We start from the raw sequence: 26,677 nt of genomic DNA, 5'->3' as shown, positions 1-26,677 counted from the left end.
CGTGTAGGGTTCTCGTAATGGATCCACTTCTCATCACCCGTAATAATTCGATGCAGAAACCCCTTTCTGCTCTGTCGTTGAAGCAGCAATTCGCAAATGGTTTTTCGTCTTTCAACGTCTCTGTCTTTCAATTTATGTGGAACCCAATGTGACATCTTTTGAATCATTCCCATGGCTTTCAAGCGTTTGGAGACTGTTGTTTGATCAACGCCTAATGCTGCTGCAAGTTGTTCCTGCGTTTGACACGAATCCTGCTCGAGCAATGCTGTCAATTCTTCGTCTTGAAATTTTTTTTGGGGCTGTCCAGCTCGCTCTTGGTCTGCCAAGCCGAAATCACCACTTCTAAACCGTGCAAACCACTTCTGACACGTTCGCTCAGCTAGAGCATGGTCACCATACACTTCCACCAAAATACGATGACTTTCAGTCGCACTTTTCTGCATGTTAAAGTAATGCAGCAGGACACCCCGCAAAAACACTTTATCAGGCACAAATTGCGCCATGTTCACTTAACTACAAACTGGTGTTGTTGATGCTTTAATCCACTGCCCTATACTACGAACGATACGCGATGACAGGGGTTTGCAACACATGTGTGGATACACGGAACTGTGGGACGCTCCGTTCGTTGCGCCATCTCTTGTCCACCCGCACGAATTAATTCCTAGACCAAATATATTTAATAAATCATTTTAGTCACTAAAAAAGTGGTATTGTGACTATGATTTTTTAAAGATGATATATACAGAGAAGCTCATTATAATTATTAGTTACTTGTGGGCTTATATGTATGCATGCAATTTATATTAAAATATGACTCCCGACGTGTATATAATCTTGATCTATTAGCTCGCATGCACTTTTCAAACGTATATTTTGATTGTTTCCTATAAAGTCTATATTATAGTCTCTCTCTCTGTATATATATATATAGGCTATATAGGCCTACAGAATCCCTAATAGACCTTGGTGCAAGTTAGATAGGAATGTGGGGTCCCACAAAATTGTTCCCAATTGAGCCCAGCACTTTTTAAGATTGGCCATGCGTTCAAGTTCAACCGAAGTTATGCGATCTGAATCAAACTTGGCATGTTGGTAATTCTTGATTTGCTATATAGAGGAAGTGGAGGCATAATGGACACCTTAAGGTTGAAAATGAAATAGCAACGTTGCTATGAATAGAAAGTCTACGATTTTGCAGTGCAATATGCTTTATTCTTTCTTCTACAAATGTAAAGAAGTGTAAGGTGTGAAAGTTTTACCAAACAACTTGTATGTGCAAATAAATTGACCTATTGTGAATGACTGTTTTACCCCAGCCCCCTGGGTAAAATGGCCCCATCCTTGGAACATACACATATTAACCAAAATTTTAATGTTTCGATAAGGAAATGCCAGTTAATGAAACAATTACTTGTACAACTATAAAACAATGAGCGGAAAACTATAAAAACGAAAATAATACTGAAATAAAATTAAATAAAAAAGAAAATACAAAGTGGAATAGAGGGACTATCAAAATATTTCGAGACTAAGTCTCTAACATGCCAAAAGATGACAAAACAATGACACACGCTCAAACATAGGAAGCACTGACTTTCATACTATTCACAGGGTAATATGATATCATATTCAATTCGATACGGGGTATTTTGATCCCCTGTACAATTTTAAAGGGCCATTTTGCCCCAATAGCGGTATAACTTTCAAAAACCCTTTATCTGCTATCCACCATCTTCCGCAAGGAAATCATGCGTGATTGTTTGTTGGCCAAACCTTTCCCACTATTTATGTGTGTACCATATCTTATTCGAGTAATTACTTTTTTCAGCAACAGGTAGAATATTCACTACACACCTTATATCGAAGTCCTATAAAAATGGTTTCCTCCACTTATATCACACGCTATTGAAGCTAGCGACCTCTCCCTTTCTAAACACTTTGCGCCACACTAACTACGGCTTGTACAGTAGTATCAATTCTCTGTCACCAGAGAAACACCGCTATATACCGGGATGACCATCTTGCCCCGGGGAGTCATTATGCCCCCACTTCCCCTAAGACTGTGAAATATTATGATGTGCAGACGCTTTGTTCCTACATTATATGTAAACATCAAATCAAGGACGATTTTTTTACATAATTTTCTAAGTTTTTTTTTCCTTTAAAAGGCAAAACAATATAAAGTAAACTTGTTTCAAAATTATTTACATCTGTTAAGAAAAACAAATGTTACAGTATTAATTCTAACTAATTACAAATTACACTGAAATGAATGACAGAGTAATAGGTTACGGAACGTTACGTAAAAGGAAAAACTACTTAAATGATAAATAAGAATTATAGATATAAAAACTTTTCTTTGTTACAAGAGGCAATTTTCAAATCAACATCTAAAATTCGTCTATTTAATTAAAAAACTATCAGTTAGACCTTTTTATTATTACTAGAAACTCTCCCATCCTTGGTGGCCTATTGGCAAGTGCACTTGCCTTTGTAGCAAGAGGTTCTGAGCTCCGTTTAAAATGGGAAAGCACTGAATATATTAAATAAAGCTACACTTGATGAACGGTAACAAAATAAGAAAAACCGTACGTGAGGACAAAAAGGTTAGCTGAAGACCATGGTACATGGAAGCTTCTCAGTTGCAGCAATGAGAAGTGACCTGGCGATAATGGCCAAATACTGATGATTATGATAATGATGACTATATCATCAGACCTCCATATGTACTGCGTCTGACAAAGAATGTGAATAGCAACACTATTTTCTGCTTATTCAGTTTGTCTACAAAACGAAGTAATGTCAATGTAAATATGTGCAGTGCTATTTCCACGAAGTAGTCTAATAATATATATAAAGTATATGAAAGATAGTTCTCTTGCTAATAATTGGTATTTAAAAAAGTATATTTAAAATTCACCTGTTTTTATATAATCTACCTCAGCCTATGGAACCCAAAGATTCAATTCCTGGTTGCATTGACTTCTGTCTTTAGCCAACTGGACACAATTCGTTCTTTGTATTCCTATTCCTGCGAGATCCATCTTAATATTTTCCTCCTATCTACGCCTAGGTCTTCCTAATCCTCATAATATTACTCATATTATAATTTCATGCTTCAGTTATATTTACTACTAGCTGATATATGCCCGTCTTTAGCACAGGTAGAATAGATTTATGGAAAATACTTGAAACCCCTTCCCCTTAGAAGAAACATTTCAATGAAAGCATAATTATGAAATTCTATAACATACTCTATTTTGACATAAATTTTCAGACATCCTATCACCAGATTCTTTTTTACAGTCTTCACGTTCGCCTAGTTTTGCCTTTGCATACGGACTTATGAAATAGTAAAGTCGTTTACCTCTTTTTCCTCTACTTATTTTATATTGTGGTTCTCTCCTTTTTCAGATTTGATCCTTAGATAAGAATAACGCGATGCTTACCAATTCTTTTCGCATGACACCCAAAACATATTTAATCATGTCTTTTTTATACATAGAAAAATCAGTCCATACAAGATACAGGTAATACCTGAAACGGGACAAACCTAGGTTTTCTTGTAACTTATTATCCTGAATATTATTTACTATTCTAAAATGTTTGATGTCGTCAGCATAGAGTAAAATATTAGAATGGTGTAAAACTGTTGGTAAATCATTAATAAAGATTGAAAAAAGTAATGCTCCCAGTGGAGAAACTTGAGGAATTCCGTTGCTAATAATGGATGTGTCTCACAAGAGTGTTCTAATTTTAATTAGTATGTTCTACTAGCAAATAACTTTCAAAAAATTTTAGGTATAAGTGAGAGAATTCCATATTTGATAGGTTGTTTAAAAGTAGTCTATGATCTACTGAGTCAAAGACTTTAGTCATGTCAATGTATTTAACATCTATCTGCGACCTTGGTTTCAATGCGCAGTATGCTTAGTCTTTTATTTCACGGAAGTTTGTTACAATGAATTTACCTTTATACAAGATAGTCTTGTTTCCCAGTGTGAAACCACAGAAGACTTCCAAACTGTAGAAATTCAGTACTCAAATTTGAAGTACTACATTTATAACTACTAATTGCAATAGATTAATAAAATTAAAGATAGAACTGTTCCTCGGACTCTAAACCTATATCAGAAATCGAGAATTTGAATCAATTTCGTATCGAATAGATGGTTAAGGGAGAACATACAACCTACCCTTGGAAAGCTAAAACGATTACAAAAAACTGTATCTCGACCTCTCTTAACCATTTTTGCTCTACGGAAATCAGTATTGAAACTGGAACTAGTAGTAAATTTCAATCACTTTCAATTTTGGTAGAGTGTTGTGGATTGTGATGCCATTTAATCTTGAGATCTGAATTGGTTACAGAGCTCCCTCGTGGCTAAGCGGTTAGTGTACGAGCCTTTGGCATGGGGGATTCGGATTCGACTCCCGACGGGAGCTCATGTGGTTCGGATTCTACGTTAATCAGTTGGTCCCGTCTCATATAGCCTCGCTGCTGAAAGGGACGTTAAACTAAAAAATCAATCAATCAATCTTCCATCATCATTCACTTGCTTTAACCATCGTTTCCCTTAGCATGAAGGGCATAATCCTGGGATGTTAAACTGAAAGATTTCATTTTTTTCAATCTGGTAATCTAGACATGTCCTCTTTTTTAGACTCTATATTAAGCGCGTTCAGTGCACAAGGGAATCAATTCCTTTTAAAGAATACTTTTGGAAGCATTTGATCTTTAAATTTTCCTTCAGAGCTTAAAAGATTCGAGTACAGATCTTATAACTAACTCCCATAATGTTAAAAAGTGTCAACATTTTTATATATATATATATTTAAGCCTACCGTCTCTTTTTTATACAACTTTAGTAATTGGACTTAGTTCTCTTCTGTTCTGAACGACCCATACATTGTGTATGTAATATATATATATATATATATGGGTGATTCTGAAATTAAGGGGAATTTTGGCACTGGAAAAATCTTAAAATTAAAAATCGAAGAAATAATGTATAATTTATTTTTTACACACCTAAGGGCCAAACAAATACAATCATAACAGTGGATGAGGTCAAGAAAATATATTTTTTTAAAAAAATGGTAATTTATTATTTTGACAAACACGGTGGTTACATTAATATCCACGGAGGTTACAAAACATACTCACGAAGATATATTTAAGTTTTACTCACTGGTAAAATGTAAGACAATGTAATATTTTGAATTGAATGCTTAATATAGATTTGTGTACACATCTAAAATTGCAGTAAACGTAAACCGGAATGTTCTATTTTCCAAGAAAAGCTGTTCCAACCCTGCAACAATGTCTTTAGTACCCACAGTGGCTCTATTTGCTTTTGAGCATCGTTAGGTTAGAGTAAGAGTACGAAGATCTGAAAACAAGTTGTAGCAGTTCATAAATGCTGTTACATAAAAGAATACACTTTATGGTTGAAACACACTGAGAAAAAAATGTAGATGACATACTTAAAAAGATAGGTTACATGCGTAATTCCTGTAGTCTTTGGACAACGTACAGCAGACGTATAACTGAAAACGCATGTTTTATAATACTTTCTGTATAAGTGTTCCATCTATACGTACTTTCCGTATGAAACAACGTCGGCGGTCAGGATCTCACATACAAATGAACGTATATAACATATAGCTGACGAAGATAACATAAGTATATGCATGTGATATACGGAAAAGTATTATGTCAGACATCCTGCAACGGCGTGATGTAACACGTAAGGGCAGTGTCTATGTAGCATACAGATAAGGTATGCTCCGTACCCATTTCTATAGTAAGCAAGAGGATACCGTATATCTGTACGATATACCGCTGTCCAGAGAACGGATTTTTCTCTGTGCAGCAGGCACAGAGTTGTATTGTCCCTCATGAAAATGACTGTATTTATTGTCAGGATTACATTGAAAGCAGCTTAGTCTGCGCATATTTAATGCCAATGTGTTTCTTCCCCATGTCACTTGACGACACTTCCATCCTCTTTAGTAGCTATAACCAATGGAGATTACCCCCTTCATTTCAGTTGTAATTCGCACACTGTCAATAGATGTAAACACGAAGCGTGAAGAACATTTTGTAAACAATAACTGGGGCAACCATAATATAACTCGTGATATCAATATATTTACGGAATAGATTACATTTTGTTGATAGTTAACATGGAACATTGAAGGATTTTACAACTGATTTCAACATATCTATTGTTTTATTCATTATAAACATATGGGGAATTAATAGTTCACTTGTAGCTACAAATGGCTACTTTATTAGTTGAAGCAAAAAAAAAAAAAAAAAAAATGTAAAATTGACTCGGGCGGAAACCGAACCCCGCACCCTTTGCAGGTGAGTCGTAGATGTTCCTCAATCTGCCACGCCGTCACTTGATAACTTCATGCGTCGTACGATATATGGGGCGAGTCGAAAACTTCAAGACGCTTTTTCTCCGTTATTTTTGGCTGTTGCGCTCTCCCAATTTGTAATATTAACACTTTAAATATGTACTACCACTTCGCGAAAAATTACCCCGAAGCTCATTTACCAAAGTCTGCTTTCTCCTTGTTAGTTTTATTTCGTTTTGCAATTTTCTTACCACTTTTCTTTCGGCTGGTTTCTACCAGGTCAAAATTAGGCTCAACAATATCATATCTTACGACATTTCGATTGTTACCACCATTATCACTGTCAGGAGGAGTTGCTTCTTCCAGCATTTTATTTACTGCTTTCTTCTTTTCTTCGTTTCTTCTTTTCTTTATGCCTTCTAAAATTTTCACGTATTTTTTCTCTGGGCTCTATTCTCTCGTTTACTCAGATCTGCTATTTTTTAAAATCATTCCGCTTGTAGTTCTGACTTTGTATCTGTCTCTCTCTTTTCTTTTGAATTCTTCGTATAATACAGGATCTGCTTTTATTCTTTCTCTTCTTCGTCTTTCTGATTCTCTTTTCATTTTTCTTCTCTTTTCTATTTCTGATACCTTACTTGGCTTTTTCCTCTCTACAATTAACGCTTTTATTTGATTCCATTGTTACTTTTTCATTAGCTTTCTTTTTTTCTTGGTGCCATTCTCTCTATAAAATAAAAACGTAAATCAATAATTTTAATAATCCAGGTTTAATCAGCAACAAACCTGTTTTTATTAGCTTGGACTCTACAAAGTGCACATCCTAACACCTAACTTCAAACATTTAGTGCTTTTGTTCCAAGAGATAAGCAACAACAAATGGTACAGATGTTATATTTCGAAATTTTACTCATGTATAACATTAAATTGAATTTTAATTCAATATTCATCAACCAAATCATATATTATTGAAGACAACATGTAATGTATATTATTGTAGCATGTTTAGCAAACATATGGAATTTTTGGAATTTTTCCTCTGGGTAGCTCTAATAGGTAGCATTTCAATAAGAAGCTCATAGTAACTCAAATATGTAACTATTTTTTAAATAATAATATCATGAACTGTTCATTATGGTAACCTTCATGGATCATGTGTAACCTCCATGCTAGATAGAAACCATGGAGGTTACTTCCATGGAGGTTACAAAAGTGCACTTCAGACAGCCTGATACTCAAAGCAAGAAGACTATATATGCAATGACTTCGTTTTTAGTAGGAAAACTGCTATTTTAACAATAATCAATTGAAAAAACCTTTTCAACATTTTTAATAATAAAACTAGCAAATACATGGAGGTTACAAGATCAAAGAGTACGCACGTATTTTCATCAAGATGTTAAGATTTTTCACGAACACAATACTGCACACACACTTATCAACATATCACTCACAAAATGGCTGCTCTGAGCTTCACTTTCAGAACCAGAGACTGGACAGTGTTGCTTCCTAGTAGAATTTCTGGTAATTTTAAAAGTACTCCATGGAGGTTACCTCACAACCCAGGGACAATATTTTCGCATTAAATAGGCCATGAAAATGACCTTAAAATGTAATTTCTTGCAAAGTAGTTTCATTATTTATGTCTTACAGTAGTAACTTATGCGGATTTTTCACGAATTTTCTAGTGCAAACATGTTTTTCTCTTCTGTTAATGTTGAAAAATGTTGGTGGGGACACTCCACGGAGGTTACATTTCACATATTTTTCGCTTTTTTAAAAGCAGAAAAATAAAATAAATGTTAAAATAAACTCTGGGAACACAAAGTATTAATTATTTTTTATTTAATAATAACTTTGTTACTTTAATATTGTATATCTAGAGGCTGAAAAATCGGAGGGACAGAAAATTCCCCTTAATTTCAGAATCACCCATATATATGTGTGTATGTATATATATATATTATTTTGCAATGTTCAATTGCCAGTGAAATACAATACATCCAGCTGTAAGGGAAAAGAAGAGCAAATTAATATTTCCATAATCGGTATCATGAAAGTTTAGTTACGTAAATTATATTTTCTCGCTATATCACTTAAAAGATTTGACTAGTAGTGTAAGTTGTTATATGATATCTAAAAATGTCCTATTTTCTAAAGTTTGTCATTTGGTAACTCTGGCCGTAAACTAGGTCCACGTCTAACACAACATTGGTACTGAAAGGGGACAGTAAACTTTAGTAGCCTAACCATTTTTTATTTTTTTAAGTTTTAATATCAGTAGATTTTTGGCGTTATTAATTTAAAGGTATCATGGTAGGATAGTCAATATCAGCAATTTTTTGTAATTGCACTGATTTTTTTTTTTAACAACATAACATTACTTTGAGTGTAGTGTAATTTTTGTTGGTGGTTATCAATAGACCTAACAACATATTTTTACAATAGAATTTAGAATATGTTGACCACGTTGCTAAAACTTCAAAGCAAAACTTCCATTCTCTTTTTTTATTGATAGTTTCAGTACCATATGAATCTTTCTGTGATATTTTAAATATGTGGATTGGCAACACTGTCAGCCAGTCTTGAGTTTATCACGCTGGCGAGTAGGTGCATGCCAGGTGCGATAGTAAAGAAGTGGTCAACACGCAGGAAGTGTGGCATGTTTGCGTGTTTCTTTCGCTGTGATTATGTATATGTGACAGTAGTGTTTCGGTCTGAAATTGTGTTGCTCGGCATGAGTTGTGTAATTTTGTATTAGTTTGTGGATTCTTTGGGAATCACACGGTGTTGTAATACAACCAGAGGAGAAGGAACGAGTGTTTTTAAATATCAAATACATAGAGACGTTTTCCACGAATAACACCGGCAGATACTTTAAGGTAAATACGAACGAATCATTTGTTACTTGTTATCTCTTTAATGACAGCTGTATGTTTGCCTCGTTTATTTTTGTTATTTTTTCTGGTCTTCAGAACCAGTTGCTCATTGTTTTCGAAATAGCGAAGTTACGTTTTTTATCAGCTGTCAAACCGCCAAGAGCTTCCTAGTTTAGTTATTGATAATAGTAGAATTTGTGTGTATTTATATATCTTTGGCTAATAATCTAAAAGGTGTGAAATTCGAACAGGCGTGAATTTAACTAGATTTCTTTATATAAGACATGAAGAAAAATTTGAACTTCAGTGGAATATGTTTTTCTTTCTTTCTTTTTCTTTTTTTTTTCTTTTTTTTTGATATCTTTTAATTCTATCGCAACAAGGATTCCGAAATAATTATTTAGCCGGCAGTTCTATTTCATGTATTTCAGATATTTGGATACGAAGCACTTTTATCTCCTCTCCCTCGGGCCGAAAAATGTGTTTGCTTTTGTTGCGACCCTAAAGCAAGGCTCCTAGCCTATATTTCAAGAATTTAAAAAGAAACGGGAAACCGCATGAAAATGTACAATTTATCTGGTAATGCATTGTGCTCCTTTCCGAATTACTTAAATACAGTAGACTTACGACTATCCGGCTTAATGTGGGGAAGGGCAGGCCGGATTAAGAAAAAAGAAAGAAAAAAAAAAGCCGGATGGACCTGAGTGCTATAATTCTCACTCCCCCCTCCATACCATTAAAAACACTCTGTACCAAAACTCACCCTTATTCATATTTTTGGATCTCTTTCGCCGGAACTGTATAAATGTTTATGTACTGTATTATAAATGTTTAAAAAATTGGCAAAAGTGCACTTAGAGAAGAACAATCATAAGAACCTCATCTAATTTAACCGAACCATATCTATTACGTACAAATAAAACTGATTCTATTCCTTCTCCAATGTCATATCCTGTGACAAGATCATTTATTTTGCTCAAAGTTCACTCTTACCAAAAATCTTGTTACAGGAAATGGAATTCCAAGCATAAAAATATTGTGCATATTTTAAAATAAATTTTATGTTTAACATTGTCGCATAATCATCATCATAGGTGTTCTGACATTATTGGAAGATCACTTGCCAAACTGAGAAGCTTCCATGCTCTACTGTCTTCAGCTCCTCCCGAAAAAGTAAAATTATCCTTTTGGATATTTTCTAGAAAAATGACATAACGTATGGCTGGGGCGGATCCAGGACCGACTTCTGTGTGTATGTGGGGGGGGGGGGGGTTGTCATACTGCTACTTTTAAGGGCTCCAAACTTTGGGATGGGTTTTATTTATATATAGACCTATAAAATAAGAAAGCTTCCTCTTCTGGGGGGGAATCGCCCCCTGGATCCGCCCCCGACGTATGGTAGGCCTCAAGGGCGCCGATTTCTTTGTAAATTTGGTGGGGTCCATTCAGATGCAGAAGGTATAGGCCTATATATGATAATTTTAAAACAAATTGCATTTAAATTATGCCAAATATTGTATATTCATAAATACAATAGGAGGGCCCACATGAGCTTTGGGGGGCCCCCCGGCGCCCTTGTTAGGCCAATATTGATTGACTTATAACGTATGGTTGTTATGGTATATTGCTTTATGAAATATAAACAAAATTGCCAGAGGTGTTGTAGGGAATAAAGTAAATTTTGGCTCTCAGCCTCCAGTAAACTACTCGTATTTCTAGGGCTAAGAGGAAAATTCGAGAGACCCTCTTGGGAACTCTACAGGATGTTAGAAAATCCTTAATTTAAAATTCGGTTTGGATACGTTGAACGGTATGCTATAAATATGAGTGTAGTATATAGCGTACATCGGGAAGATTGAACAGACGGACATGCACTCAAATATCAGTGTTTTGGTATAGGGGCCATAAAACGTTGAAATGTTAATTCGTTGATATCTGGAACTCGATTATTTTCACGAACTCCATACCTTCTCTCCTATGGTCGCTTGAAAGTAAAATTAGAGAAAAATGAATTAGCATATGAAAGAATCGGATCGGACGCACAGAGGTTGTGTGGAAACTCCACTGAAATTGAGGGGCCGCGGTGGCTCAGTGGTAGAGGGGTCCCGGGTTCGATGGCAGCCCCCGTCAAGTGAACTTTGTGGTGGACGAACACAGTGTGCGTGGGTTTTCTCGGGGTTCTCCCGTTTCCTCCCACTTTCTTCATTCCACCATTTCATCCATTACTCATCAACGTCTCGTTTAGCCTAACCGGCATAACCGTGGGACGTAAAACTCAAAGATTTCATTTCATTTTTCCATTGAAATTGATTTTATAAAAGGTAAGGACAGTACATATTTGCATACCCTTTCAAAAATTGTGCATTCTTCGTCATATTAACCTACGCAACTTCAGTGCAGTAGTACTAATTTTTGGTAAAGTACCACATTTCTTCGGCTGATGTTTAGTATCTCCCCCCAATCTTGCACATATAAGATTTACAGTGTGTTCTTTACAAACTATAGCTGAGCTAGGGGAAGCTAGCGAAGGGAGTTAGAAGCTCCCAGGGCCCTTGTACGTAGTGATGTGAGGTGGAAAATTTTCCATTTCGGAAAATTTTCCGCTATATTTTTCCGGAAAATTTTTCGTTCTAAAAAAAATATCAGTAATCAAATAACAGTTCCTCAGTATTCATAAAATTGATTGAAATCATGTATGGAAATGTTAAAAAGTGAAAGATCGTTTAAAGAATCTGAAAATTTTCATGGCTCAGACAGATTTCAGTACTATGTAGGAACAAGTTAAACAATTTTTCATGAATCGAAATATTGTCTGTCTTATATGGAAAGATTGAAGATTTTTTATGAGTCGGTAAATTTTCATCATTTTGAAGCAAAAAGTAAAACAACTTCTTTTGAATCGGAAAGTTTTATTGCTCTGTAGAAACAACTGAAATGAATTTTCATAGATCGGAAATTTTTCATCACGATCAGAAACTTTTGACGATCAGAAATTTTTCATCATGCAGAAACAAGTGGAAAAAACTTTTCATAGGCCGGACAATTTTGAATAATATGTATAGTCATGTTAGGTGGAAAATTTTCCACTACATTTAACTGCACATAGAGCTACAAAATTGAATTTCACTTTTTAACATTTCTATACATACATTCAATCAATTTTATGAATACTGAGGAATCTCGACTAAACAATGATGTAGGAATAAGTGGAGTATGCTTTTATGAATCAGAAAATTTTCATCACTGTACACGACAGACAATTTTTCGATTCATGAAAAAATTGTTCCACTTGTTCCTACATACTACTGAAAATTCTCTGATCCATGAAAATTTTCAGATTCTTTAAACGATCTTTCACTTTTTAACATTTCTATACATACATTCAATCAATTTTATGAATACTGAGGAATTGTTACTTGATCAATAATATTTAAGAACGGAAAATTTTCCGGAAAAGTATAGAGGAAAATTTTCCACCTCACATCACGTCTAAACAACGATGTAGGAATAAGTGGAATATGTTTTTATGAATCGGAAAATTTTCCGGAAAATTTTCATCACTGTACACTTGGTTCATGAAAAATTGTTCCACTTGTTCCTACATACTACTGAAAATTGTCTGATCCATGAAAATTTTCAGATTCTTTAAACGATCTTTCACTTTTTAACATTTCTATACATACATTCAATCAATTTTATGAATACTGAGGAATTTTTACTTGATCACTGATATTTGTTAAGAGCGGAAAATTTTCCGGAAAAATATAGAAGAAAATTTCCACCTCACATCACGACTTAACAACGATGTAGGAATAAGTGGAGTATGTTTTTATGAATCGGAAAATTTTCCTGAAAATTTTCCGTTTCAAAATTTTCCGGAAAAATTTCATCACTGCTTGTACGTTCTACCTTTATCACAATTTAGACAAAAACAAGGCACTCAGTTCTGGAACCGTGAAACGAGTTTGGGGGAGATACTAAATGCCATCCATTTCTTCCAAAATTTTGCACATTTGCAGCTGCTCTTTTACAGTATCACTGATTAAATCTGAAACTCAATTGTACCCATTTCCCTAGCTTTTAACAATTGGAAAACACAGAGAGAGAGAGAGATAGGGAGAGAGGAAAAACATAAGAAAATAAAATCACAAACGCTGTTTTGAAAATATATACAGGGTGTTTCAAAACAACACCGACAACGTTTAGGAGGTGATTCCTAACGCCAAGATAAGACAAAAAGTATAGACCAACTTGGGTGCACAAACGCTTCCTTTCAAAGTTATAAGCTGCCGAAGTCATGAAAAATTGAACTTTAAAGGAAGAATAGCTCCAAAACTGTGGGACCTACCGAAATCGGATCAGACTTCACTTAGGAACTAATATGTGCGCTATCCAAAAATCCATGTTTCAAAATCCTGCGGTACTTCCACAACAGTTTTTATAGAGGGAGTTTGGCTACGGGGATATAATTTGAAGTACTCACCAACCTCCTCTTTGTAAATTGTTGCGGAAATACCGAAGGGTTTTGAAACGTGGATATTTGGATTGGGCATATACTAGTTCCTATGTGGTGAAGTCTTGACCCGACGACGGTAGGTCCCATAGTTCTAGGGCTATGGACCTTCAAAGTTCAATTTTTCATGATTTCGGCAGCCTATAACTCCGAAAGGAAGCGTTTGTCTTATCTTGGTGTCAGGAATCACCTTCCAAACGTTTGGAACTTTAGCTTTGAAATCTTTCATTTACGGTTATGTGTGATTTCACGTTTAACAGAGACAAACAGTTTAAGTATTTGTACTTTAAATAGTCTAAATTAGTTAACTATATCTTTTTAATAAAGTTTATGATATGAAATTAGTGTTCAAAACCTTTGTATTTTAATAAGTCTTCTGCAAAATGAATGCAAATGAACTATGCTGCCATCTTTGGAGTTCTTTTAAACTATATATTTCTGGAAATTTATATGTTTGTAGCCAACCCTTTCGACAATGAGATCTCGGAAACTACAGGATCTAGAAAGATGACGTTTTCACTGATCGATTGCAAATTTTGCGTAGATTGTCCAGTTCTAATTGAATATTTTAAAAAAAGACATGGGCATTATTTCTTTATTACATTTTTAGGGTACAATGGAAGCGTTGAAATTTTAAAAAAATAAGTAAAGCATCATATCCTACGCGTTTTACATTTCAACACCACATTATTGTATATTGGGGTTGTATATGTCTCAGGCGTATGTTTCATGGGCAAATAATAATGAAAAAGGAAGGATAAGGATTTCTCGAGTCTAAGATAAATCTTAATTTTTTGAGTGTTTTGCCCAATGAACACCATATATAATTGATATTATAATTAATTGTATATGTGATGTATTTGCTTCTTACATACTGCATTTCAAGAAGAAAGGAAACACTGGTCATACATGAATTAGAAACTCCAACCGGAAGTAGGCTCAAATCTTGCAAACTGTGCGAGATATTGAGAAAAAATAATCGAAAAAATCTCCCCTTTATGATAGCCCTTACCGATTTTTTTAAAATCAAGACGTCTTTCACTTATGTCTGTAAAGGGACATGTACATATGTTGTGAGGAATGAGAAAGAGATTTATGCTCATATGCGAATGATGCGCTGTGTAGAGTGCGCAGGTTCAGCTAGTATATATATATATATATATATATATATATATATATATATATATATATATATATAGGGTAACTTCGGCAAATAACGCCACCAATTCAACATATTGTTCTGGTGTTCAAGATATTTTTATATCTAGAACCGCACAAATTACATGGAAGATGGAGTGAACCCTCCGCTATAATGCAATGAGAAAACAAAAATCGTACACATACAATGTCGACCACAATGCACTGAGAATCAGTGTCAGTATGAGATGGCGTTATTACCAGACGTGTTGGCAAATAACGCCGATTGCTTTACAACAACGGAAAGGTGTTGGAATCGTAACGAAATACATTTTGAACGCAACTAATCAATGTTCTTGGCAATGTGCTACCTCCTTTTCTGGTACACAAACTCAGTCATCGTACTTGTCGTTAACCGGTAACTCTTGTGATGATTGCGAAACTTTTAACGTAACAGCCATATGGAGCACTACTCGTCGGAGCCAGACAACAATGCACAACCAGCATCACAAAATGTTCAGAAGCCACATTTAAGAATGCTGTCAGAATCACTTAATTCGTGAAACCAAATCTTGCATTTAATACATTGAATCCACGTTTTAAGACTCCAGAGATCATAGTAATATCCCCCACAGTTCCTACGGAGCATATTTCCATCCTTCGTTTTTCCAGAGGATGGTTGTTTATTCGTGCCGGAAGAAGTGAAAGGGCCAGCTCTTGCGAATAGGTTTAGTGTTGCCAATACTCCTTTGGCACTAAGAGAAATCTCCCTGGGATGAGATTTGCTCCTAGTTGTTTTAACTGTAGGCAGAAGCTCGTGGACGGAGTGGGAACTCGGTAGTATTGAAGGAGAGATGGAGGCTGGTGATGTGCTTCGAGTTGTTGATGGAGGTTGCTGTTGCTCTGATACATCATTTGGGGAAAAAGCGACATCGGGTATGGCATTTTTGTTAAAAGGATGCCCTGTAGCGCTGAAGCCTGAAATTGTGGTCTGAGGTGTTGCTCAACGGAACCATGCCTGTGAAAACAATTTTGGAAATTGTAGCTTCCCAAATGTTATTCCGGTATGCGTTCGTCGATAGCTGTCAACCGCTTCAGAGCACTACAATTTTAACGATTTCAAGAAGCTCTTGTCTAGCGGTAGAAGTTCATGGGTGCAATGTGCAGGCAAGCACAGCAGTTTAATATACATGGTCTCAGCAGCATTTAAAATGATAATATCAAGATGACTGCGATGGCGATCTACAATAAGCAGTGCTCGGCCAGGGATCCGATGTCTGTTGAAATTTTCCAGAAATGTACGGAATTCTCCCTTTGTAACATAGCCTTTATGTGTCATTGCATAAGTGTTACCTGGAGGAAGATCATCACCAAAAATTTTTTAAATACTTTTTTCTTTTATAACACCATCGAAGGGATCTAATTTGAACCTGACACATTAGTGCACGCAATAGCACTCACAGTTTCACCTTTTTCGCCATGTGTGGCATTAAGTACTCGCTTGCTCCCTTTCTTTGCCAACATTTTTAGGCTACTGTTGGACGTTAGTTATAGTCCTGCAATTAATCTGCATTGTAAAGAAGTTCAGGATTGTCACAAAAGGTTCATAGCATCAAGTGTATTTCCCAATAGCGTATACAATTCGTTCATATATTAAATAATTCTGTTGAAATGCATGCGCTTACCATAGCTCAAATTCTCCGCCTTTCTGCACACGATATTCGAGTGTGTTGCCATGAAAGCATAAAACTATATTTTTTCGGCTCTACCACTACGACAAAGAAAAACAAACTTTTAACACTAGTATTAATTTCGATTAGCGATTAGATGGATTGGCGTTATTTCCCGATGCGATAGTGGCGTTGTTTTCAGAAACAACAGATTTTGTTTTGGCCATTATTTTTATACCCAGAGTAGCGGTCCTACATATTTTATCTATATTATAATATTATGCAAGTACGGCCCTATCAACGCATACCTTTAGTAAGAGTAAAATCTCACATTTACCCAAACAATTCGCCTACCTTATTTGACACACTAAAAATTTTCGATCTGTTTTCTCTGCTCTGCGGCTGTCACGTCAACATTTGTTCACCGATTTCTGTTTACTGATGCCTGGCTGACCTCTAGTCTTTGTGTCTGCAAAGACAACAGGTACCACTGTTTATCACACAGTCATAAACGGTCACCTTACGAACCACGTGTTTATGCTAGCACTGTGGAAAGCTTTAAATGGCGTTATTACCCGACTGGCGTTATTTGCCGAAATTACCCTATATATATATATATATATATATATATATATATATATATATATATATATATATATATATATATATATATACACACCTGTTACTTCTCATTGAGCTGTTAATTTCATTCTCTCGTGCTATCTCGTAGATGTCTCGTAAGACATACAAGACATTCAGTCATTCAATTGCAATTGAAATTAATTGGCAATTGATTTCCATAGCAATTACTTTCAATTGATTGATCAATTGCAATTGATTTTCACTGATTAATTTTCAACACTGTAGTTCGGAGAGGGCAATGAAAACTTCAGCCACGACCAATTGACTCACGACCCACGATCCACCGTGACCCACTCTGACCCACCACCCACCATGCACCCTCTCACCCACTGTGACTCACAGACCCAATAAAACCCATTGTCATCAACTCTGACCCATGATTCACGCCCTCTTCTCTACTGACTAAAGAGTTTAAACTTGTAATGAAACAAGCCTATGAAATTATCACTCATCGAAGTTTGAATTTCTACGATCAATCGCTCAAGCACAGCTCTATAACAATAACGGCGGATCTCACCTTTCTAATATAAATAAAATAAAGAGTTTGTTTGTGTCTGTCTGTCTATCTTTGTGGGGCCTGTGGACCAGACGAGTGGACCGAAACTTTTCAAAATTTGTTCACGGGTAGCTTGGTCTAGGCCTCAGATCAAGACGAAGAGTTTTTTTTTTTCAAATTTCGAACTAGGGGGTCTCAGGAGGACGTTTACCGGGTCCAGCCTGGGGACCAGACAAGTTGACCGAGAGTAACCAAATTTTGGTCATGGGTACCTTGGTCCAGGTCCCACACCAAGGCGAAGCGTTTTTGACAAAATTCGAACTAGGGGGTCTCAGGGGACGTTTCTCGGGCCATGTAAAAGTAGTAGAAAATGACCGATATTCGTGTCGATTTCATAGTTTTCGCGGTCGCTGAGATCAATGGTGAAACTCCGATCGCATTAACTTCGAAATTCACAATATTCGGCTGCGGGCCGGGGGTCAACGGGGAAGATACCGAAATGTAAAAATAATCCAAAATGACCGATATTAGTGTCAAATACATATTTTTCGCGGTAGCTGAGATCAATGGTGACACTAACATTAGCGATGACTTTCAAATTCATCCACCACTGTATGCGGGTCACCAGAGGGTGGAATTCCGAGACATGTAAAAATAATCGAAAATGACCTATATTAATGTCAAATCCATAGTTTTCAGGGTCGCTGAGCTCAATGGTGAAACTCAAGACCGCGTTTACTTTCACATTAGGTCCCATCAGCTAACGAACGGGGGCATTATAAAGGGGATCACGAGAATTGTAAAACTAGTCCACAATGTCCGATATTAGTGTCAAATCCGTAGTTTTCTCGGTCGCTGAGATCAATGGTGCTACTTTCATTAGAGATGATTTTCAAATTTAACCACTATTGTATGCGGGCCGGGAGTCACCGTAGGTGGAGAATTGCGAGACATGTAAAAATAATGGAAAATGACCGATATTAGTGTCAAATCCATAGTTTTCGCTGTCGCTGAGATGAATGGTGATACTTCCACAGGCGTTGACTTCCAAATACAGCCCCCATCGGCTGCGGGTCAAAGGCGTTGTTTTTTTTAAATTGGAACCAGAGGATCATAGGGGCTTTTACCGGTATATGTAAAAAGTAGTAGAAAATGGCAGATGTTAGTGTCACATTCATAGTCCTCGCGGTATCGGCTGGGGGCCAGAGTAGATTTTTTTCACAATTGGAACCAAGGGGGTCCGAGAGGGCGTTCACCGGAACATGTAGAAAATGACCAATATTTGTGTCGAATCCATATTTAACGGGATTGCTCAGATGTATAGTGACACCCCCGATAGTGTTTACGTTCAAATTTAGCCCCCATCGGCCTTCCCAATGAAAACACATATACGTTGTTGGATATATATTCACACCAAATTTATCCAATTTTAGAAATGTTTCTTAATTGTTCTACCGTTGTTCAGTTTGTTTACATTGATATTTTATCTGATCCGTGCGAAGAACGGGCATAACAGCTAGTACGAAATGGTAAAGTGTTTGTCAAGAACCAAATTACAATGAATTCATATATATAGATACTTATTTCGTGTTTAATTATATATACTTTTCAGTGGAAAAAAATAATAAAATTTGAAAGTCCCAAATCAACGTAAAGTAGACCAACGTAAAGGAAAAATGTATAAATGTTCCATATAATTAAGCGTACCGTACAAACTTAAAATTTCCATGTAATTAAGCTAAATTTCCATTTTTGTGTCGTTTTGTGCGCCTATTTCCACGTTTTGTGCGTCACCGGAAATGGGTCAATGTTATCCTACAAATATGGCGGAACATGTTAATGTTGTTCCGTCAGGAACGATTTCGAGGTCGTTTTCTTCACATCGTCTTGTGCGTGTTTTCTACCGTTTTGTAAGCCTATTTCCACGTTTTGTGAATCAATGGTAGTGAGTCAAAATGGGCATTCAATGTGGGAAGAAAAATGACCCACTGTCCCACCAGTATCGAATTTCGAGGTCGCTTTTTTCGTATTGTTAATGCATGTTTTGTACCGTTTCTGCGCATATTTTCATGTTTTGTGCGCCACCGAAAGTGGATCAAAGAGGACCTACAAATATGGCGGAAAAAGACAATCATCCTACTTTCAAGGTCCATTTTGATCCACTTCGACTGATGCACAAAGCGACACAAATCATGCATAAAAATGTGAAGGAAACGACCTCAACATTCGATGGTGACGGAACAGCATTAAGTTATTCCGCTATACTTGTAGGCCATTCTGACCCATTTTCGTTGTCGCACTAAAGTGGAAATAGGAGCACAAGACTGTACAAAACAGGTATTATACGATGCGAAAGAAACGACCTTCAAAATTCGATAGTGGCGGAACAATGGGTAATTTTCGTCACACCTTGGAGGCTCATCTTGGCACACTTCTGGTGACACACAAAACGTAGAAATAGGGACACAAAACGGCACAAAACAAGCACTCAATGCGAAAGGTAGGACCTCGAAATTCGGTGGTGACGGAGCAGTGAGTCATTTAACTCCCACTTTGAAGAACCGTTTAACTCTCTTCCGGTGACGCACAAGACGAGGAAGTAGGCACAGAAAACTTTTTTTAAAAATAGGCACTAAACGATACAAAAGAAACGACCTAGAAATTCGATAGTGGCGGAAAAGTGGGTCATTTTCATCATACTTTGGAGGCTCATTTTGACACACTTCTGGTGACGCACAAAACGTAGAAATAGGGACACGAAACGGTACGAAACATTCACTAGTCGATGCGAAAAGGACCACGAAATTCGGTAGTGGCGGAGCAGTTGGTCATTTCCGTCCCACCTTCGAGGCCCATTTTGACCCACTTCCGGTGACGCACAAAACGTGAAAATACGAGCTCAAAACGGCAAGAAACTGGCACTAAACGATGCAAAAGAAACGACCTCGAAATTCGTTGGTGACGGAACAGTGATTCATTCTTGACCCACCTTGGGGACCCATTTTAACCCACTTCCCATGAGGCACAAAACGTGGAAGCAGGCGCACAAAACGGCACAAAACGATGTGGAGGAAACAACCTCGAAATTCATTGGTGGCGGAACAGCAGTAACTTGTTCCGCCATATTTGTAGGTCCATTTTGACCCATTTCCGGTGACGCACAAAATGTGAGAATAGACGCACAAAGCGACACAAAACACACACAAAAGATGCAAAACAAAGTACCTCAAAATTCGTTGGTGGCGGAAAAATTTAATGATGCCGTGAGCACCAATATAAGTATATACTGTAGTTCTTACCATCAAGGCTGAGAACTGCACGGTCCAATTTTTAGCCAAAGTAGAATCCCAACCGGATAGTGATGTCAACCGGTTCGGCTCGGTTTAACTGAGCGAACAGCTTTGAGCTGGCATGGTTGGGATGACCCATCGACTGGGCTCAATTGAGCCGATGGCTTGAGCCGGCTCGGTAGGGACGAGTCATCGACTTGGCTCGATTGGAGCCAATGGTTCGAACCAGCTCCGTTGAAACGAGTCCATAGGCTGGGTTGAGCAGTTTTGAACATGTTTGGCTGGAGCCCTATAACTTTTAACAATTTTTGGCTCGAGCCCGAATACTTGCTCCTCCTGAACTCAAACCTAGAACCTCGTGACCAATGTCCCTGCCTCCTGAAGATTTCTTGACGACCGAGATCGACAGTCAACTAATTTTTAGTATTCAGATACAAACTGCCTATGTTTCGTGTTTATACACGATGTTATAATAATAATTAGTTATATAGTAGCATTGATAATTATATTGTCTATGTAGGATACTTGAAGAGAGTAGTACTTGGAACTACACGAAGGATTTAGCATAAATAGGCTCGTTTTGGATCGACTCGACTGGAAACTCGATCCGAATTCGAGTCGACTTGGGGAAATTTTTGGAGCCGAGCTCAAAGATGTCTGCTTCGATTCGAGTCGAGTTTTAATGAAAACTCGCTCGAACTCCTCGTGCCCATCCCTATTTTATGCATGACGGGGATAGAACCAAAAACATAATATATTTAAAAAATACTTAGTTTCACGGCTTTCTTCCCAGGGGGGCAAAGGGATGGTAGTTATCCAGCATTTCTTATAAGTACCTTATTTGAAATATATGAAACAGTAACAAGTGAACAACACAATATACACACATCTTCTTATCTTCAGTTTTAATTGTTGATTTCAATTGCAAAACAATTACAATTAACAATTACAAGTTTCAATTGTCAATTGCAATTAACAATTAAATGTTTCAATTGCACCCTTTGCAATTGACAATTAACAATTAAAAGTTTCAATTGCCTGGTGACCAATTAACAATTAACAATTGACGAAAATTTAATTGCAAATTTTATGATTGAATTCAATTGCAATTGAAATTAATTGTCAATTACAAATTGAAATCAATTGCAATTAATTTTCAGAGCAATTACTTTCAATTGATTGATCAATTGCAATTGATTTCAATTGATTTTGCCCAACACTGCTTTGAGGAATGATATATGTTATTCATATAGGTTCTATTACATATTCGTTCATAAATATTATATAAATTATCAGAATTATTCATGATCTTCCATGGAAATTCACTGGTGCATGCGCAGTAGAAACAGAAGAATGCAGTTTACTGATATTAGTCAGAATGCAAATTTCTAACAGGCTATCAGAATTCCTTAATGGAAAGTAGTGGTTCCCAACCTGGGGACACGCAGCTTCCTCCTGAGTAAGCATGAAGTGGGAGTAAGGGGGCGAAAGCTACTGGCAGATATGAATTGTGAAATATTTATTATTGTTATTATTATTATTATTATTATTATTATTATTTGTTATACCGCTAAATCAATTTCTTCACTGCTTTCTCGTCACAGCCCAAAACCCAAGCGATCTGAATGAGAGTTTGTTCCACTTTTACTCGACTATAATTTCTCCTCGCAGACTAACAGATAGTTCTCTACAGCCCTTAGAGCTAGGCATTTTGACAACTTGTAGAAATTTGCATTGTGATTCGTATTAGCAATGACCGTAAAGTGGATCTTTCTGTTTCTACTGTGCATCATCAGCATCATTATATCAGAAGTATTCCGCCATTACCAGCGGGTAACTTACTGCAGCTGAGAAGCTGCCATGCTCCACAATCTTCTGTTAACCTCTCTATCTTCACATACGATTTTTCTGTTTTGATATCGCCAATAGCCTAATTATGTTTCTATATAGTCTAATTCGCCCCTCCCTCTCTTTCCTGCCACCATACCCTCTAGCACATCTCTCATGATACAGTTCCTTCTTAACCAATATTCCAACCAGTTTTTCTTCCTCTTCTTAATAATATTTTTCTCCTTCCATTTCCAACCCTCCCATTCGTTTTCCTCTCGACCCAGCTATTTTTCTCCATTCTTCTCCGCGCACATATTTCGAAAGCCTCCAATTGTTTCTCATCATTTCTGCGTAATGTCCATGTTTCTGTCCTATAAATACAGTAAAATATAGCACACGAAGCATTTTATGAGTCTTTTTTTTTTCAACTCTAAGGCCCCACAAAATAGTATTTTCTTCATCCTAAATGCTTCTTTCGCCATTTCTATCCTTGCTTTTATTTCACGTTCGCATGTCATATCACTAATAATACTACTCAGACCTCAAAAAGTAGTCACCTGTTTTTTTTCCCTGCTCCTACTTCTATATTTGACACCGATCGCTTCGTTTCAATCATCATGGATTTTGTCTTTCTAACATTTATTTTCATCCCATATTCTTCAGAAGCCTTTCTCAAGTTTTCTACATCTTATTAATTTTCTTTTTAGATTCTGCAACAACAATCATATCAACCCCAAACCGTATACACCTCATCATTCTATCTCCTATCGAAATTCCATCTTCATTATGAAAACTCATTTTTGCTATCTCTTCTACATAGCTATTAAATTATGTCGGCGAAATATATAATATCTGTTGAACTCACCTTTTAGTTACACTGTCTGTCTACTGTGCATGCGCCAGTGAGTTTCCATGGAAGATCATAAATAATTCTGATAATTTATATAATATTTACGAACGAATATGTAATATAACCTATATGAATAACATATATCATTCCTCAAAGTAACGAATACGGTAAACATTATTACAGCAGGTATTATGAAATAGGTGTAAACTTCAGATTCTACAAAATGCATTTCACTTGCTTTCCCCGCTGGTCTAGTGGCTAGCACGTGTGCCTAAGATGTATGGGGTCCCGGGTTCGATTCCCGGTGGGGGAGTTTGGAATTTTAATTGTCTTAGATGTTTTTGTATTCGTGTTCCTGTCGTTCAAGATTAACGGAAATGATTGTAAAACGTATATAACCGAGTAGAAAATAGAGACCAGTTACTCAGATACGTTCGGTGAATAAGTTAACTTAAAGAAAAGAAAAAACTGTCTAAGGCATTTGTTTGAAAATTGTAAAGAACTCCTAAAAGTTACTTCCAATCCCACCAAAGTAACATTTTTCTTTTACTTGTTCTCGAAGATTCTCTTTGTATTTCTATCGGATTCGATTAAATAGAACTTCGAGTAGAGACCAAGTTGAATTCATTTATTGACTAAGCCTGAAATTCTGATAAAGGTATGGCTATGATTTTATTATTATTATTATTATTATTATTATTATTATTTTTTTTTTTTTTAAGTACTAAGTTTCAAATGAGCGATGGAGTATTTCCGTAAACAAAATGATAATTTATTTGATAATATTCACTAGTCCACTATACATTTGTGAGGTTTTGCTTTGGGAAATGAAGTGTATACAACATTGAATAGTAAAAGTATTACAATAAAAATACATTATTAAAAATATTGATTAAGTAATTGGAGTTAAACATACTTTCCAGTAAGAATTATATAGAGAGAGGATTTACTTTAAAGTGCGATGCAAACGAATATTCGAGTTTTAATCTGATTAGAAATCGATAACTTACACAAGAATATTTACTTCATTAGTTCTATAAATCTTTATGCTTATCGTATTCTAATTCACTAAAATTATGATTTTTCCATTTCAAAACGTAGAACGAGAAATAAATGTAATATACTACTCTATTTGTTAGGAAACCTTTCAAACTGATGATTTCAGGGCATGACCTGTGGGAGAATTTGAGACCCTGTCGACATAAATTTCCCCCTTCGTGGCCATAAGTTATCTTCGATCATGCTCAAAGTGGACTAATAATGTTTTATCAGTCTTCTCTCATTCATATATTGACCATTACCGGGGGAGAATCTTCTGAAATCGTCAATGCTTATAATTAGTTTTTCATTACAAATCAAAGGATAATAATGAAATATTGAACATAATATTTTGTTCTCAGCTGTGGATTTTAGATTTGCAATTCATATAGTGTTCCCTTCTTATGGAATTTGAGAGAAAAGTAGTTGCCAAAGATTTATTTAAAGAAATGTTCTCAGTCCTCTGATGAAAATAGGAACACACTTTAAAAAAACAAAAAAAAACGAATACTCCCTTCAGGGTTTGAACACACAAACTTCTAATTGATAGACTAGTGACCCAAACCGCTCGACCAGTTCGTATGTCTTCAGTGAGTCTCTTTTGACTTTTGGGTAAAGTAGTTTCCTGCTCCACACTTCGTTTTGTTTATGTCGATACGACTATAAGTTTGTGGTGAATATTTGGCAGTTACAGGTCTTACAATGCATAAAAGTCTTTTTCGTATAAATTATGTTCAATTTTACGTCCTAATAACTTATATACAACAGGTTGAATCTGTGAAATGATTGGGGTTGGAGTGATCGTAAATGTTTTCATAGTTAGGATCCTGGATATGCAAACCCGCTCAACGTGGGGACTTACTTTTGAGAAATTTGGTACATATGTAATTCACCTAATGAAATTAGACATTATAATTATGATTAATGAGCTTTATGTGGCCGTAACTTTCCGCTGACAATTATTTGCAATTGTGGATCAACTTTACTAGTGGAAATTATCAACAGCGACATCAAATTCTCATCAGTTAATTTTGATCTGTAAATATTGTTTGTAATTTCATTTTAGAGTTTTTTTTTTCCACATAGATGAGTAGTTCCGAAAGTGGAGAGAATGCCGCGACCAAATTTATGCAGCTAATCAAACACAGAGCGAGAGTAGAGAACTCTTATAAAATTCCAGCTATGATGAATTTATTTATGTTTTGTAAGTGTCGCTCATTTCTGTTCGGAACTCTGGGGCAAGGCCAAGGGCTTCTATGACAGCGTTAAAAGGATTTTTAAAAGTCTTCATGTTGCAATTGCATTAAAAAAATCAAAAATTAATTTTAAAGCACCCGAAACTTCAGTTGCAAAATCTACCGGAAATGGAATCTCGGGTTGTTGATTGAATGTGTCTCATATATTGAAATGCGTGAAACTTTTCATTTTCAATTGGGATTGAAAGAAAACCTTTTTTGTCGAAAGGACTTAATATGATTGTATAACTCAGGGAGAAGCTGCTTTTTTTTCTTATAATTTTAAATTAATGCCATTCATATGTTTAGTTAAATCTGTATAATACGTTAACTTCCATAACCGCTCATTATATAACTCAGCCAAAGGACGATTCTTTTCATTCAAGAAAATTTTGATTAATTTTCGCATCTCAGAAAATCGCGTGAAAACTTTTTCACAGCAAGCCAGCGTACTGCAGTATAGTATAGTAAGTTATTTTCTTAAATCTCTTCAATTAACTCTCAGAATTGACGATGATTGAGCTCGTGTGATACGATATAATTAATTAACATTGACATGACTGACTTCAAAACTTCTCATAGATCCAAACATTTTCCGCACGAAGATTGATTATGATTGTTGCGATGTACAATTAATGGTTTGAGCCTTTGTCATTTTGTGACCTTTGATACGAGAGTAACGACACCTTTATTTTGTTTCCTCCACACGTTTTTGTTACCATCAG

General features: G+C 36.1%; 1 protein-coding gene across 1 annotated transcript in view; it reads left to right on the top strand.

The window, feature by feature from the left end:
- The first annotated feature begins 8,974 nt into the window (after window positions 1-8,974).
- LOC145678448 (high affinity cAMP-specific and IBMX-insensitive 3',5'-cyclic phosphodiesterase 8B-like) overlaps window positions 8,975-26,677 on the top strand; it is a 1,074,619-nt gene continuing 1,056,916 nt past the window's right edge. Inside the window, exon 1 of the mRNA XM_081748584.1 lies at window positions 8,975-9,254. The gene's annotated coding sequence lies outside the window, so the exon portion shown is untranslated. The remainder of the gene's footprint in view (window positions 9,255-26,677) is intronic.

This window comes from Thermobia domestica, chromosome 2 (assembly GCF_964235325.1).
Source record: "Thermobia domestica chromosome 2, izTheDome1.hap1.1, whole genome shotgun sequence".
Taxonomy (NCBI): Eukaryota; Metazoa; Arthropoda; class Insecta; order Zygentoma; family Lepismatidae; genus Thermobia; species Thermobia domestica.
This window is presented reverse-complemented; position numbering and strand designations above follow the sequence as displayed.